This window comes from Eurosta solidaginis, chromosome 5 (assembly GCF_040869045.1).
Source record: "Eurosta solidaginis isolate ZX-2024a chromosome 5, ASM4086904v1, whole genome shotgun sequence".
NCBI lineage: Eukaryota > Metazoa > Arthropoda > Insecta > Diptera > Tephritidae > Eurosta > Eurosta solidaginis.
Window position 1 is genome coordinate 83,278,129 of NC_090323.1, and position 17,140 is coordinate 83,295,268.

The 17,140-nt window shown below is 43.2% G+C and overlaps 1 protein-coding gene and 1 non-coding gene across 6 annotated transcripts in view; one reads left to right on the plus strand and one right to left on the minus strand.

The window, feature by feature from the left end:
* The window catches only part of olf413 (DBH like monooxygenase olf413), a 945,383-nt gene that overhangs the window by 286,715 nt on the left and 641,528 nt on the right, over nt 1–17,140 (minus strand). The gene's annotated exons all lie outside the window — the stretch shown is intronic.
* Nucleotides 13,330–13,438, plus strand: LOC137234081 (U6 spliceosomal RNA). Its single transcript, XR_010947684.1, has one exon. It is a non-coding gene; the product is annotated as a U6 spliceosomal RNA (small nuclear RNA).

Sequence of the window (17,140 nt, forward strand, 5' to 3'; positions counted from 1 at the left end):
ACAAGTCCAATTTTCCATCGTTTCTGCAGCAGATGTTGCAGCGCTCTGAAAATCAATTGGCAAAAAACAGGATAGAAGTAGCAACAATGAAGACAAACAAACAACCGATGTGATAGCTGAATGTTTACAGCAGCGGTACCTAAACGTTGCCGATGAAGGAACTTAGCAGTTCCCGAAATGGATCTATACAACGAGCTTTGGCAGTTGTCTAAATTTGTCTTTGTTCTAATCTAATTAAAACATTTTTTTCATTTAAAAAAAATGTATCAGAACAATAATAAGATAAAAAAAATTATTGTTAGGCTCTAAGCTCGATTCGAACCCGCGATCTTTCAAGTCAGTAGCCCGATATAACAACAAAAATACAACAACGAAGGCATGCCGTGGCTGAATGCGTTTGTAACACTTTAACCATCGTATGAGTGCGGGTTCAAATCCCACAAGGTATAATCGAAACAGCTGTCGCCTTGTCCGTCCTGATGTCACGTTGTTTAAATTTTTTCCAAATTATTAAATAAATTATAAATTAAAAATTGCTTAAAATAAATGTTTTCATACATTTAAAAGCAATCAGGGCAGTCTCCGCTTAATTCATACAAATATCTGTCTTAAGTTTAACTTAAAGTAATTATTCTGGTCCGCACTTAGGAAAATTGAAGAACGAAATTGGTCTCGACGAAAACCTTTGATGCAAATCACTTAAGGTTGTCGCGAAATATTCTTTAGAAAGCCTCTATCACAATTCGCATTTGGACTACATTCCTCATAACTTGGGAGCAGCAATCTCACAATCTGAATTTCGGTTAAAAAAAAAACAGAAAATAAAAAAAAAGAAAAGATTACTGTCCCTGAAATTTATTTTTAATATTCTCTCCAATATTGTAAAACTTTAAATGAGCTAAAAGGCCGTAGTTAAATAAAACACAATATTTAAAATTGTATTTTAGTTTTAATTCGTCGATATTTCGATTTCAGTCTGAAATCATCATATAACTATGTTTGATTATCTTCAAGAACATATGACATATGATAGTCATATGTTCCTGAAGTTGATTTCAGACTGAAATCGAAATATCGACGAATTAAAACTAAAATACAATTTTAAATATTGTGTTTTATTTAACTACGGCTGTTTAGCTCATTTAATATTTTACAATAACAAGTACTTACAAGGCTATCAAAAATCATCAATAATTCTCTCCAATATATACCAAGTTCAGCTCTCAAAAAAAAGGGTAAATAAAAGTTAAAATTTGCAGTGCTCTTCACTCCATATGGGCAAACTCACTCCATATGCAGAATTCGGAAAGATAAGTACAAATACATTGTAGGTACAGATTTTGTTTTCTTAAATAGTCAGTATTTTTCAAGGCCATCAGTACTTGTACTGATCAGTGTTTGCATTTGCTACTCTAGAGCAGCAGTAGCAGCGAAAAATATGCTCTGCTACCGCTTCGGATCTGAACATAGCGTTTCTTAGGCTCTGCCATAAGATATGTCGTGTTTTATAGCGCGAGTAAGGGGCTAAGATACTTGGCTTGGATATCATACGTGGTTCCAGGCTCTGGATCAGGGACTGTTATCAGTCTTAGACCGGCCATAGTGATGAACTGTCACACGTGATTAGTTATCACGTCCCGCACGAGATGCCCCTGCTTCTACTGATAATGGCGGATCTAGGGAGGACAACTCGATAAAACCCGCATCCCTGAGTCATTGTGCCCACCTCAGGGGAGGTAGGACTCTGTTAAGTGTCAAGATCGGTATACAATGGTGACGAACTGGATTGTTAGGGCTTTTGTTTATTGACTTTGATTTATGACTTGATGACTTTAGGCTGGTAGGTGCGGTATTATGCCACCTTAGTAGGTCGGGGTGAAACCCTACCGAAATGGCTGGTAGGCTAATGCTGCACCAGCCCACGTCCTTTTAAAACCATGCCGGGCCTCAAGGCACGTCCCGGCTCCGTCGTCGTTAAAAAAAGTAAGAAACTTTTCCCGCTTTGCGTCCGGTCTGGCTCTGAACACATTACCCATAAGGTAATGCTTCAACCCTCTCGTGGCCTCCCGGCGTAGCGTAGATAACCACGAGACCGTTGAAGGATGACTACACAATCGGCTCCGGATAGCGGCCTTGAGGGGGGACTTTTTAGAATTGACACGACTAACACGAAACCGCCAAGGATGGGGTGCAGAAGAAGAGCGGTTTTGATGGAAATTCGTCAAATCAATCTTCAGCACTCTAAGGCGGCTTCCGCAAATTTGTTGTTCAGCCTTGAAAAAGGCGGAGTGGATATAGTCCTTGTCCAGGAGCCGTTGCTGAGTAGTAACGGCAGAAAGATTTCTGGACTAAGGACTGCAAAAGTCAACACCTTGGAGCATGGGGAGGCAGGTAGGCCTAGATACTGTGTGATTGTTAAAAAAGAGATTAAAGCTTTCATTCTCTCTAATTTAAGCAATGCTGACGTAACCACGGTCTGCCTCGAGCGAGGCAATAATGAAATGTGGGTGGTCTCAACGTACATGCCCCATGGGGACGTAGCGGGACCACCACCTGCGATACTTGGCGAAAACACCGTTGAAGCAGGACGGAGAGGTGTTGGCGTGATCATCGGCACCGATGCTAATGCCCATCATAGCATTTGGGGAAGCTCGGATACCAACACCAGAGGTGAGTCCTTATTTATTTTATTGTAGATGAGGGACTTTGTATATGTAATAGGGGGAATGAACCGACTTTTATTACTGCGGTAAGGGAGGAGATTCTGGACCTCACCCTGGTTAGTAGAGAATTGGAAGGTCGGATATCTGGCTGGAGGGTTCTCAACGAGCACTCCTTCTCTAATCACCGATATATTCAGTTGTTGGTGAACTAAGAACGTCCCGGTAAAATATCTTTTAAGAACCCTAAAAGTACTAACTGGAACTAGGACTTGTATTGTAGGAATCTGGGAGAGCTATTGCCTGCGGCGCCTACCGTTAGTTCGGACCTGTCCGAATCTGAGGTAGGCGTTCTGGTGGAAAACTTCAACTGGGCAAGCAATAGCGCCTTTCAACTGTCCTGTTCATTGAATACTTACGGGGGGAAGGGAAAGCCGCCTTGGTGGTCTGATTCTCTTGACGACCTAAGAGCGTCCAGTCGGCAGCTCTTCAACAGAACCAGGAGGAGTAAATTACGCTCGGACTGGGAGCTCGGTGTGTCTGGGGATTTATAAATATGAAAGAAGAATAACTAAGCCAGATTCATGGCGAAGCTTCTGCGAAAACGTAGAAGGCTGCAATGGATCCGCGAGGTTTAGAAAAATACTCTCTAGGAATCCCGCCCCTCTGGGGTATCTGAGAGATGATGGTGGGGACTGGTCGATGAGTAGCGAGGCGTCCCTAAAGCTTTTACTGGACAATCATTTTCCCGATATCCCAGTTGCGCAGGGATATTCGGCTGCATGGTCGGCGGTCGTTGGCCATGCAGAAGTGCCTGCCATTTCACTACGGGAAAGTCATATACCCTGGGCTATAGGGTCATTCAAGCCCTATAAGTCTCCGGGCCCGGATGGAATCATTCCAACGTAATTTCAAAAGTCTTAAGGGATTTCCTGCCGCTGGTTGGCCATCATCTACACTAACTGCCTCAGGCTTAACTATATCCCGAATTCTTGGCACACGGTTAGGGTTATCTTCATTCCGAAGGCCGGCAGGAGCTCTCATGTATCACTTAAGGATTTCAGGCCAATCAGTCTCTCGTCATTTCTTCTTAAGACGTTTGAGCGGTTGATTTACCTGTACCTACAGGAAAGGATACCTCGGGGGTTACTGTCGGCTTCACAGGATGCGTACTGCAAGGGCAGATCGACGGAAACGGCTCTCCATTCGATTGTAAAGCAAATAGAGGGGTCCCTAGAACACAAAGAGTTTGCGCTGGGTGCCTTTCTAGACATCGAGGGGGCTTTTAACAATGTCTTACCGGGGGCAATCGAAAGAGCTCTGGTGGGTTTAGGAGTCGAGGCTGCTATGGTTGGATTTATTAGTAAACTTCTATGCGGCAGAGTTGTCGCAGCAGAGTGGGAAGGGGTCATAACGGAGAGGAAGGTGTGCAGGGGCACGCTACAGGGGAGTGTCCTATCTCCTCTGCTTTGGGTTTTGGTAGTCAATGAGCTTCTTGTGGAGCGGGAAGCTAATGGTAGTCGGGTGGTCGCTGATAGGGTTAAATATTTGGGGATTGTTTTGGACAAGAAACTGTCCTGGAGACCCAATGTGGAAGATAGGGCCAAAAAGGCTGCGGTTGCCTTGTACTGCTGCAGAGTGGCTATCGGAAAGAGATGGGGACTCTCGCCAGGAATAGTACACTGGCTATATGGGATGCTGGTCAAACCTAGCCTGCTATATGGGATGCTGGTTTGGTGGAAAGCACTGGACACGGCGAGCACCTCCAAAATATTAATTTCAGTGCAACGGACGGCGCTGATCGGTATTAGTGGCGCTCTCATAACAACACCTACCTTCGCAGTGAACGTCATTCTGAAGATATATCTAGTAGATATTGATCAGGCTCCGTGATATGGGCTTAGGGCTTTCTGACTTCGGACACTCAAGTCTTCTTACGAGTTTCGACTTTATCCCGGACAGAACGGACTATTGTATGCCAATACCTACTCCCTATACAACCTTCACCCCAGTCATTCCACCGAGAGAGGAGTGGGGAAGTGGAATTATCTGGGCATGGGGCCGGTTAACTTGTTCACGGGTCATGGGTCGTAGTTGGACGGAAAGGTTGGTAGGCGGGTCTTTTGTCAAGAGCTGAATGTAAGCTGCAAGTTTAAGTTGGCTGATCACTGCAGTGTATTCCAAGTGGAAGTTGCTGCGATTAAGGATAATGCTATCCAGTACTACTACGGTTAGGGAATTTAACATCTACTCTGACAGCCAAGCAGCTATCAAGGCCATGAGCTCAAATACAGTGCGATCGAGGGTAGGGTGGTCTCGGATTGCCTGACCTCGCTTGCGATTGCGTCGAATTATTTTACAATTAATATTATCTGGATCCCGGGCCATAGTGATATCGCGGGTAACTGTCAAGGGGATCTCTTAGCCCGCATTGGTACAACTGAACCGGATGAAGATGGCTGTATGGATTTCGGTATCCCGCTGGCCACCTGTGGATTGCTCCTCCATAGCTGGGCCTCGAGTCAGCTCAGCAAACGTTGGGCGGACACCACGTCTTGCAGGGTAGCAAGATCTTTCTGGCCGAAAGTGGATGGAAGGAGGTCTGCTGAAATAATTGGCTTCACTAAGGCTCACCTATTAATGGTCACTGGGGTTTTGACAGGGCACTGTCCCATGGGGATCCGTGCGATATGTCTCAATATACTGGAAACTCCATCCTGCTGCAGCTGTATCGAGGATGATGAGGTGGAATCACCAAATCACTTCATGCTTGACTGCCCAGCTTTTTCCAGAACTAGGCGAAGGTACTTCGGTCGCGACTCACTTGGATCTGCCGAGGATTTATCCAAAGTTGAGATAGGTATCATTCGGAGCATTATCGTTGCTACCCAGCGATTCTCTAAATAGCTAGATCTAAGACACCTTTATTTTTGTTGTATGTGGTATCACAACGGACCTTCGTGTTGTCCAAGTGAGCTTTCCTTATAAGGGCAGCTACCACGTAACCTAACCTAAACTTAGTAGCGCGAGAAAAGATCTAGTTATGCATAACAATGCTGTACAGAGCAAATAGCATTTAAACAGCGTACAAAAGTTTGTGAAGAATAAAGATTCGCGAACTTCAGTGGAAAGCAGCGGAACTTCAGAAAATTCTAGTAGGTCACTTCCACCACACCACAAACTTTAACACAATTTTTAACATAATTTAAGCACACAAAATACACTGATTGTAGCTTTATAGAGTAAAAATTAAAATTCTGAACAGATTAGCTGAATAAAAAATTTCAAAATAATTGTTAAATAATAAACACATACAGTGGTAGTTTAACACATTCTGCTGTGGTGAGTGGTGAATGTGACCTAGTAGAGTTTTGTGTTTTATGAAGGTTGCTTCACACTATTTTTCGCGCACGCAACATCTTTATTCTTCGAAAATAGTTGCAGCGTATCCTTTGTAGTTTAATTCGGCTATTTGCATCACTTTTGGCAAGGCCTGAGAATTTCTTTCATTTTTTTATTCTGCGGCTCTGCTCTATGCTCTGCATACAGTGAATGTGGAAATAGAATGTGGTTTGTTGCTTTTCTAAAATTTTAAAGTCGTTGTTGTTGTTGTTGTGGCAGTACTTCGCCTCATCCAATAGGCGCGACCGATCACAAATTGTCATCAATATCCTCTAACGGGAGTCCAAGGAAAATTCCAGTTGCAAAGGGGGTGGACCATAGTGAGTGGGGTGTTGGTTCCACATTACAACTGAAGAGATTGTTGGTGTCATGTGGGGACACATTACCAGCAGAACAAAAATTTTGTATGTCGGGGTTGATTCTGGATACGTAAGAGTTTAACCTGTTACAGCACCCAGATCGAAGTTGGGCTAGAGGGACGCGCGTTTCCCTAGAAAGAATGCGTTCCTATTCTTTAAGAATTGGATTTTCCGGGCAATTCCTGGCATAGAGATCCGACGCCTGTTTGTGGATATCACTGAGGACCAGTTTGTGCTTTTTGCTTCATCCGGCTGTGTTTGCGGTGCCGTATTTCCTCATAATGCTTACGGAGATGCCCTCTTAAGCCCCTGGGAGGCGTGGCTTCTTCAATCAGATGTCTGTTGGGATGACCAGGTTTGTATTCAACAGAAACTGTTTGTTCAGCACTTCATTCCTTTCTGGGGAGTACGCTCGCCTCATTGTGTAGGTGGTGATCTGGCGACATAAGAAGACAGACCGTAGTGGTTCTCAGGGCAGTGTTTTGGCAGGCCTGTACTTTCTTCCAGTGAGTAACCTTAAGGTTTGGCGACCATATCGGGGACGCGTAGCATACAATTGGCCGGCCAATTGCTTTGTAAGTGGTAATGAGCTTTTCCTTGTCTTTACCCAAAGTGCTGCCAGCAAGAGATTTGAGGCCATCGACGTGGATGTGCAATAAGGTCGAAACTTGCCGTGTCCATGTTGTAAATAAGATCGCCGATGATTTGGTCGGTTATAATGGCAGGTTTCACGAGGCGAAAACACTGGGGAGATCAGGGAGATAGCTGCTTATTTTATTACAAAGCTCATCGGTGTGTGGGCCTGGGCCTGTGGCCATTATTGAGCAGTCACCGCCGTAGGATAAAATAGTGACTCCTTCTGGTGGTGAAGGTAACTTCGATATGTAGAAGTTAAACTAAAGTGGGGATAGGACACAATCCTATGGTATCCCTTGTTTAAATCTTCTGGGTGTAGATGTTGAATTACATCGATGACTGCCGACCAGATAGATAATTTTCTGTCCACCTTTTGAGACTTGGTGGAATGGAGGACCCTTCCAAGTCTTGCAGTAACGTGCCGTGGTTGATCGTATTAAAAGCTTTTGATAGATGTAGCGCAACAAGTACTGTTCTGTGGTGGGGTTTTTGGTTTAATCCGCAATTTATCTGCGTGTTCATGGCGTTTATGTAGTTTTCGAAAGTCATACTGATGATTGGCAAGACGAAAATTTGCAGCGAAATATAGAATCGGAATGGCTTCAAGTGTCTTGGCTACTGGAGATAACAGACGATAAAAAGCTCCTATGTTTGCTGGCTTGCCGGCTTTAATAGCGGAATCACCCTGGCCATTTTTAATTTTTCGGGGATGACGGAGGTGGACAGGGACAGGTTGAAAACATGTGCTAGATAATTAAATCCCTCTTTGCCAAGTTGTTTAAGCATTGGCATGGCTATGCCGTCTGGGCCTACTGCTTTAGATGGTTTAGCATGAACGATGGCATCTTCAACCTATTTGGTGGTGATGGTAATTGGGGACGCGCTGTGTTTATACTTTTTTGCGCGTCTGTTGGCCCGCTGCCTGGCTTTGTCAACCGTAGAATGCATTGCATATTATCGGCAGAAATTTCTCGCGCATCCCACAGCACTTTATCTCCACAGGCGATGCAAATTTTGTCATTGTGCTTAGTCGGGTTCGAAAGGGACTTGACGGTGGACCATAGCTTACCTACACTGGCAGAGAGGTTACAATTCTTCAAGTTCTACTCCCTTTTTGCCCGCTTGTGTTCATCCACAAGCAATCTGATGCTGTAGTGTAAACAGCCATCAATTTCAATGCCAAATAAGTAAATCAGTTAATATGCTACCCTGTAACAAAAAGAGTCTAAATTTTCATCAACACAACAAAAGGCATCTGATAATTGTTGCTGACATAGCAATTCACACGATTTAATACAGGTGTGTGTACAACGCACGACCAAACCAAATTTGCATTCCAGCAAATTTGCGGACATTGCATTTCCCACAGAAGTCACAACTCAACACAGATGTGTAGGAACATATTTTGTGTCGAGTTGTATGTAGGTATGCAGGTATGTATGCTTAAGGTAAATATATATGTAAGTATGTATGCTTAAAGTAAATATGTATGTAAGAATATGTTTAGAATAATTTAGTATAGGATAGGATAGGATAGGTTAGGTGGTAGCTGCCCTGATAAGGATAGCTCACTTGGACAACACGAAGGTCCGTTGTGATACCACATACACCAAAAATAACGGTGACCTAGATCCAGCTACTTAGAGAATCGTTGGGTAGCAACGATAAAGCTCCGAATGATACCGATCTCAACTTTGGATATATCCTCGGGAGATCTAAGTGAGTCGCGACCGAAGTACTTTCGCCTAATTCTGGCAAAATCTGGACAATCAAGCATAAAGTGATTTGGTGATTCCACCTCATCATCCTCCATACAGCTGCAGCAGGATGGAGTTTCCAGTATATTGAGACGTACCGCATGGATACCCATGGGACAGTGCCCTGTCAAAACCCCAATGACCATTGATAGGTGAGCCTTAGTGAACCCAATTATTTCAGCAGACCTCCTGCCATCCACTTTCGGCCAGAAAGATCTTGCTACCCTGCAAGACGTGGTATCCGCCCAACGTTTGCTGAGCTGATTCGAGGCCCAGCTTTGGAGGAGCAATCCACAGGTGGCCAGCGGGATCCCGAAGTCCCTACAGCCATCTTCATCCGGTTCAGTTGTACCGATGCGGGCTAAGAGATCCCCTTGACAGTTACCCGGGATATCACTATGGCCCGGGACCCAGATAATCTTAATTGTAAAATAATTCGATGCAATCGCAAGCGAGGTCAGGCACTCCCAGACCACCCTCGATCGCACTGTAGTTGAGCTCAAGGCCTTGATAGCCGATTGGCTATCAGAGTAGATGTTAAATTCCCTAACCGTGGTAGCACTGGATAGCATTCCATCCACCGCATCCTTAATCGCAGCAATTTCCGCTTGGAATACACTGCAGTGATCAGCCAACTTAAACTTGCGGCTTAAATTTAGCTCTTGACAAAAGACCCCCCCACCAACCTTTCCATCCAGCTTTGACCCATCCGTGAACAAGTTAACCGGTCCCATGCCCCAGATAATTCCTCTTCCCCAATCCTCTCTCTCTGGAATAACTGGGGTGAAGGTTGTATAGGGAGCTGTTATCGGCATACAGTAGTCCGTTCTGTCCGGGATGAAGTCGAAACTGGTAAGAAGGCTAGAGTGTCCGCGGTCAGAAAGTCTATATCCCATATCACGAAGCCTGACCAACGACCTTGCCGCGGCCGCCTTTCTCGCAATATCTACTGGGTATATGTTCAGCATGACGTTCAGTGCCAAGGTAGGCGTTGTTCTGAGAGCGCCACTGATACCGATCAGCGCCGTCCGTTGCACTGACACTAACATTTTGGAGGTGCTCGCCGTGTCCAGTGCTTTCCACCAGACCAGCACCCCATATAGCAGAATCGGTTTGACCACCATCTCATAAAGCCAGTGTACTATTCTTGGCGAGAGTCCCCATCTCTTTCCGATAGCTCCTCTGCAGCAGTACAAGGCAATGGCGGCCTTCCTGGCCCGATCTTCCACATTGGGTCTCCAGGACAGTTTCTTGTCCAAAACAATCCCCAAATATTTAACCCTATCAGAAAGTACCAACGGTACCCCTCCAATCGAGGGAGTTCTGAAATCGGGCACCTTATATCATCTTGTGAAAAGGACCAATTCCGTTTTTCCCGGGTTGACCACCAATCCACATGATTCAGCCCACCTAGCCACAGTATCCAGGTAGCCCTGAAGAACATCGCGCAGGGCGCCCAGAAATTTGCCTCTGACTAGGATAGCGAGGTCATCTGCATAGGCAACCACCCGACAACCATTGGCTTCCAGCTCCACAAGAAGCTCGTTGACTACCACAACCCAGAGGAGAGGAGATAGGACACCCCCCTGTGGCGTGCCCCTGCACACCTTCCTCTTAATTATGGCCCCTCCCCACTCTGCTGCGACAATTCTGCCGCATAGAAGTTTGCTAATAAATTCAACCAGAGCCGCCTCGACTCCTAAACCCACCAGAGCTCTTTCGATTGACCCCGGTAAGACATTGTTAAAAGCTCCCTCGATGTCTAGAAAGGCACCCAGAGCATACTCTTTGTGTTCTAGGGACCCCTCTATTTGCTTTACAATCGAATGGAGAGCCGTTTCCGTCGATCTGCCCTTGCAGTACGCATGTTGTGAAGCCGACAGTAACCCCCGAGGTATCCTTTCCCGTAGGTACAGGTCAATCAACCGCTCAAACGTCTTAAGAAGAAACGACGAGAGACTGATTGGCCTGAAATCCTTAGGTGATACATGAGAGCTTCTGCCGGCCTTCGGAATGAAAATAACCCTAACCGTGTGCCAAGACTTCGGGATATAGTTAAGCCTGAGGCAGTTAGTATATATGATGGCCAACCAGCGGCAGGAAATCCCCAAAGACCTTTGAAGCTGCGCAGGAATGATTCCATCCGGGCCCGGAGACTTATAGGGCTTGAACGACCCTATAGCCCAGGTTATCTGACTTTCCCGTATTGGAATGGCAGGCACTTCTGCATGGCCAACGACCGCCGACCATGCAGGCGAAGATCCCTGCGCAACTGGGACATCGGGAAAATGATTGTCCAGTAAAAGCCTTAGGGACTCCTCGCTACTCATCGACCAGTCCCCACCATCATCTCTCAGATACCCCAGAGGAGCGGGGTTCCTAGAGAGTATTTTTCTAAATCTCGCGGATTCATTGCAGCCTTCTACGTTTTCGCAGAAGCTTCGCCATGCATTTCGCTTGGCTATCCTTATTTCATATTTATAAATCCCCAGACTCACCTTATAGAGCTCCCAGTCCGAGGGTAATTTACTCCTCATGGCTCTGTTGAAGAGCCGCCGACTGGACGCTCTTGGGTCGTCAAGAGAATCCGACCACCAGGGCGGCTTGCCCTTCCCCCTGTAAGTTTTCAATGGGCAGGGCAGCTGAAAGGCGCTATTGCTTGCCGAGGTGAAGTTTTCCACCAGAACGTCTATCTCAGATTCGGACAGGCCCGAACTAATGATAGGCACCGCAGGCAGTAGCTCTCCCAGCTTCCTACAATACAAGTCCCAGTTAGTACTTTTAGGGTTCCTAAAAGATATTTTACCGCGACGTTCTTCGTTCACTGAGAACTGAATATATCGGTGATCAGAGAAGGAGTGCTCGTTGAGAACCCTCCATCCAGATATCCGACCTTCCAGTTCTCTACTAACCAGGGTGAGATCCAGGACCTCCTCCCTTAACGCAGTAATAAAAGTCGGGTCATTCCCCCTATTACATATACAAAGTCCCTCATCTACAATAAAAGTAAATAAAGACTCACCTCTAGTGTTGGTATCCGAGCTTCCCCAAATGCTATGATGGGCATTTGCATCGGCACCGATGATCACGCCAACACCTCTCCGCCTTGCTTCAGCGGTGATTTCACCCAGTATCGCAGGTGGTGGTCCCACTACGTCCCCGTGGGGCATGTACGCTGAGACCACCCACATTTCATTACTTCCTCGCTCGAGGCAGACCGTGGTTACGTCAGCATTGCTGAAATTAGAGAGAATAAAAGCTTTAATCTCTTTTTTAACAAGCACACAGGATCTAGGCCTACTTGCCTCCCCATGCACCAAGGTGTTGAATTTTCCAGTCCTTAATCCAGAAATCTTACTGCCGTTACTACTCAGCCACGGCTCCTGGACAAGGACTATATCCACTCCGCCTTTTTCAAGGCAGAGCAACAAATTTGCGGAAGCCGCCTTAGAGTGCTGAAGATTGATTTGACGGATTTCCATCAAAAGCGCTCTTCTTCCGCACCCCATCCTTGGCGGATTCGTATTAGTATTGTCCATTCTAAAAAAGTCCCCCCTCAAGGCCGCTATCCGGAGCCGATTGTGTAGTCGCCCTTTAACGATCTCGTGGTTATCTATGCAACGCAGGGAGGCCACGCGAGGGTTGACGCATTACCTTATGAGTAATGCGTTCAGAGCCAGACCGGACGCGAAGCGGGAAAATCTTCAACCGCACCTACACCACCAACTTAACGGCGACGGAGCCGGAACGTACCTTGAGGCCCGCCACGGTTTTAACGGGACGTGGGCAGGTGCAGCATTAGCCTACCAGCCATTTTGGTAGGGTTTCACCCCGACCTACTAAAGTGGCAGAATACCGCACCTACCAGCCCAATGTCATCAAGTCAAAATGTGATGTGAAATCAAAGTCCTAAAACAGTCCAGTTCATCACCGTTGTGTACCGATCTTGACTTTCCCTCCCCTGAGCTCGGCACAATGACTCAAGGGGTGCGGGTTTTATCGAGTTGTCCTCTCTAGATCCGCCATTATCAGTAGAAGCAGGGGCACCTCGTGCAGGACGTGATAACTAATCACGCGTGACATTCGTCACTATGGCCGGTCTAAGACTGATATCAGTCCCTGATCCAGAGCCTGAAACCACTTATGATATCCAAGCCAAGTATCTTAGCCCCTCCAGATTTAGTATAAATAAGCTGACAATATTTGAATAAAGAAGCATTCAAGCATTCGCTCATTGACACTTACACCTCACAAAACCGATTATTCATTTTTAATCTTTTATATGGCGATCCTACCTTGATTATACTGGCTGATTATTCAGCCTAATTCATTGCTAAGGATTATACTGGCTGATTACAGCCTAAGCCTTGTAAATGAAAAAAAAGAAAAAGAGAAGGCATAGAAAGCATTTTTCCGAATCCAATTTTTATCGCGGGACAAACACAAATTTCGCTTTTTGTTTTTGATGAATTAAATTTGGGCACCAACGATGAAGATCATATGAAAATTGCGGCAGCTGAAAAACTTCGACGGAACATATACTAAAATTGGAACGATACAGAGAAGATTAGCATGGCCCCTGCGCAAGGATGACACGCAAAATCATGAAGAGTTCAACATTTTTAATGTCCAATGGTGATAAGATGGTATAAACAACAGGACTGGCAGCATAATAAGTATAAGTATAATTAGCTTAATTATGAAGTCGGTTTGACAATTTAGACATTATTTTTAAGCAGGCAAATATTCGGGCAACCTAACGGCTGCCTATTGACGAGCAAAAATTAAATTTTTGCTGCAAAAACTTTTTGTTACTAAATATTGAGTTATGTTCCCAGAAGAAGACATAAAAAATCAAAATCAAGTGCTTAGGTCGTTTTCCTAAAACTCCTTAAATGTGAAAAATAATTTTCTTGAAATGTTTACTGATGTTTTACCATAATAGAAAAAATTGTTTAAGCCCAAAATGGCATAGAAAACAAAATGAAAAAAAAAAAAAACAAGTAGGGAAGGCTAAGTTCGGGTGTAACCGAACATTACATACTCAGCTAAGAGCTATGGAGACAAAATAAGGGAAAATCACCATGTAGGAAAATGAACCTTGGGTAACCCTGGAATGGGTTTGTATGACATGTGTATCATTAATGAGTATTTTAAAAGGGAGTGTGCCTTAGTTGTATATGTGAAGGCGTTTTCGAGATATCGCCATAAAAATGGACTAGGGGTGACTCTAGAACTTGTTTGTACAATATGGGTATCAAATGAAAGGAGTTAATGAGTACTTTAAAAGGGTGTGGGCCTTAGTTCTATAGGTGGACGACTTGTCGAGATATCGCCATAAAGGTGGACCAGGGGCGACTCTAGAATTTGTTTGTACGATATGGGTATCAAATGAAAAGTGTTAATGAATATTTTAAAAGGCAGTGGGCCTTAGTTCTATAGGTGGACGCCTTTCGAGATATCGCCATAAATGTGGACCAGGGACGACTCTAGAATTTGTTTGTACGATATGGGTATCAAATCAAAGGTGTTAATGAGTATTTTAAAAGGGCGTGGGCCTTAGTTCTATAGGTGGACGCCTTGTTGAGATATCGGCATAAAAGTGGACCAAGGGCGTTCTAGAATTTGTTTGTACGATATGGGTATCAAATGAAAGGTGTTAATGAGTATTTTAAAAGGGCGTGGGTCTTAGTTCTATTGGTGGATGCCTTGTCGAGATATCGCCATAAAGGTGGACCAGGGGCGCTTTAGAATTTGTTTGTACGATATTGGTATCAAATGAAAGGTGTTAATGAGTATTTTAAAAGGGCGTGGGCCTTAGTTCTATTGGTGGACGCCTTGTCGAGATATCGCCATAAAGGTGGACCAGGGGTAACTCTAGAATTTGTTTGTACGATATGGGTATCAAACGAAAGGTGTTAATGAATATTTTAAAAGGGATTGGTGGTAGTTGTATATGTGAAGGCGTTTTCGAGATATTGACCAAACTGTGGACCAGGGTGACCCACAACATCATCTGTCGGGTACCGCTAATTTATTTATATATGTAATACCACGAACAGTATTCCTGCCAAGATTCCAAGGGCTTTTGATTTCGCCCTGCAGAACTTTTTAATTTTTTTCCACTTAATATGGTAGGTGTCACACATTTTGCAAAGTTTTTTTCTAAAGTATATTTTGCGTCAATAAAACAATCCAATTACCATGTTTCATCAATTTTTTCGTATTTTGTATAGAAATATGGCATTTTGTTTATTTTTCGTAATTTTCGACATCGAAAAAGTGGGCGTGGTCATAGGCGGATTTCGGCCATTTTTTACACCAATATAAAGTGAGTTCAGATAAGTACGTGAACTGAGTTTAGTAAAGATATGTCGATTTTTGCTCGAGTTATCGTATTAACGGACGAGCGGAAGGACAGACAGTCAACTGTGTATAAAAACTGGGCGTGGCTTCAACCGATTTCGCCCTTTTTCACAGAAAACAGTTATCGTCCTAGAGTCTAAGCCCTTACTAAATTTCACAGCGATTGGTAAATTTTTGTTCGACTTATGGCATTAAAAGTATCCTAGACAAATTAAATGAAAAAGGGCGGAGCCACGCCCATTTTGACATTTTCTTTTATTTTTGTATTTTATTGCAGAATATCATTACTGGAGTCGAATGTTGACATAATTTACTTATATACTGTAAAGATATTGAATTTTTTGTTAAAATTTTACTTAAAAAAATTTTTTTAAAGTGGGCGTGGTCGTTCGCCGATTTTGCTAATTTTTATTTAGAACATATATAGTAATAGTAGTAACGTTCCTGCCAAATTTCATCGTGATATCTTCAACGACTGCTAAATTACAGCTTGCAAAACTTTTAAATTTCCTTCTTTTAAAAGTGGGCGGTGCCACGCCCATTGTCCAAAATTTTACTAATTTTCTATTCTGCGTCATATGGTCAACCCACCTACCAAGTTTCATCGCCTTATCTGTCTTTGGCAATGAATTATCGCGTTTTTTTCAGTTTTTCGAAATTTTCGATGGGCGTTCATTTCAAATAGCGATCTGAGATAGTGCCCAGGAACCTGCATACCAAATTTCATCAGGATACCTCGAAATTTACTCAAGTTATCGTGTTAAAGGACATACGGACGGACGGACGGACATCGCTCAATCAAATTTTTTTTCGATACTGATGATTTTGATATGTGGAAGTCTATATCTATCTCGATTCCTTTATACCTGTACAACCAACCGTTATCCAATCAAAGTTAATATACTCTGTGAGCTCTGCTCAACTGAGTATAAAAAGACAATAGCATAGGAATTAATTTTTAATAATTAAACAAGAAAAAATAAACTGTATTTAACTATTTATCATTTGAAAAAAAAAATTTTTTTAGAAGATTTTGTAAGAAAAATTAGGAATGTCAAAAATGTTAAATTAAACAAATTTTTCCTTAAGAACAAACATTTTTAGAAATAAACCTTTTAAATAATAACTTTTATAATGCTAACTAAATAAGGAAAAAATAATAAAAGCAAAATGGAATGCTTAATATAATAAACATAAAACTCAAAAAAATAAGCATAAATTAGCATTTTTCCCCCACCCCCCAAAGAAACAGGAATAAATTTTTATTTTCTCTTTAATTTTCTTTTTCAATCATATCATCTCTTTAAAATGTCTTCGTGGACAAAAATTAACCCCATGGTTGGTTACGAGTAAGGAAAAAGAAACTCTGAAACATCAGAGAATAGAATATTAAAATATGAACCACCAGCTGAACCAGATCCAAAAATTAACCCAAACATTTCAGATGTTTGGCTAGCAGTTTAACCTGCGTAATGGTGCTATTGATATAATATTCAAATTTAGCACCCTAAACCATCTAAACTCAACCCAATTTCGATAAGAGCAGTAAACAATTACAAATGAATCACTGCAAAATGCCTCAGTCAATAGAAGAATTTATTGAGACAGCTTCATTAGCACTGTCTAAGTTCAAGAAATTGCTAATTCACAGTAGTAGTTTCCATAGAAGTTAATCAAAATACCATCTATGAAGGCTGCCAAGGTAGAAGATTTATACCACAAACCTTTCGCAATATAATGCTTGACTAAAACCTTACGTAAGTGGAAATATCGTAAACTTAAAAATCAGCCAGAATGAAGAAAATAAAAAGTCACAAATAGAACCTTATTATAAATAAAGCGCTTAATAAATAAATTTGCAATTAGATATGTCACGCTCGTTTTCATCCAAAAGGATAGAAAAATTGTAGCGTAATACAAGCAACCAGATTGTTGAGGAAGTTATTGACTTAGGACAATA